A 329-nucleotide genomic window follows, 5' to 3' on the forward strand; every position below is an offset into this window, starting at 1 on the left:
GGCCTTCCTCCCAGAGCCGCGGGTGTGGGTCTGGAATACACGCTGCCCGCGTCCCCTCGCCGCCCCGCGAGATTCAGGCACCCGGGGTTCACCCTGGGGATCAAGGTACATAGATCCTAGAATGTTTTTCTTGTCGTAATTAAGAATAAGGCTGCTACCCTGCAGTGTGAATGATAAATAAAAGCGAACGATGGAGACTTCTTACGCCTAACTTTGCAACTATTTACGGATGGGGTTAACCTGGAGATGGGTTGGGTTGAATTTCAGTCTCTCTCTCTAGTTTTGGTCTCTCAACATTCCGCACCTCCCAACCCCCCCCCCCCCCCCCC

The sequence above is a fragment of the Trichechus manatus genome, unplaced genomic scaffold, assembly GCF_000243295.1.
Source record: "Trichechus manatus latirostris isolate Lorelei unplaced genomic scaffold, TriManLat1.0 scaffold00257, whole genome shotgun sequence".
NCBI classification, from domain to species: domain Eukaryota; kingdom Metazoa; phylum Chordata; class Mammalia; order Sirenia; family Trichechidae; genus Trichechus; species Trichechus manatus.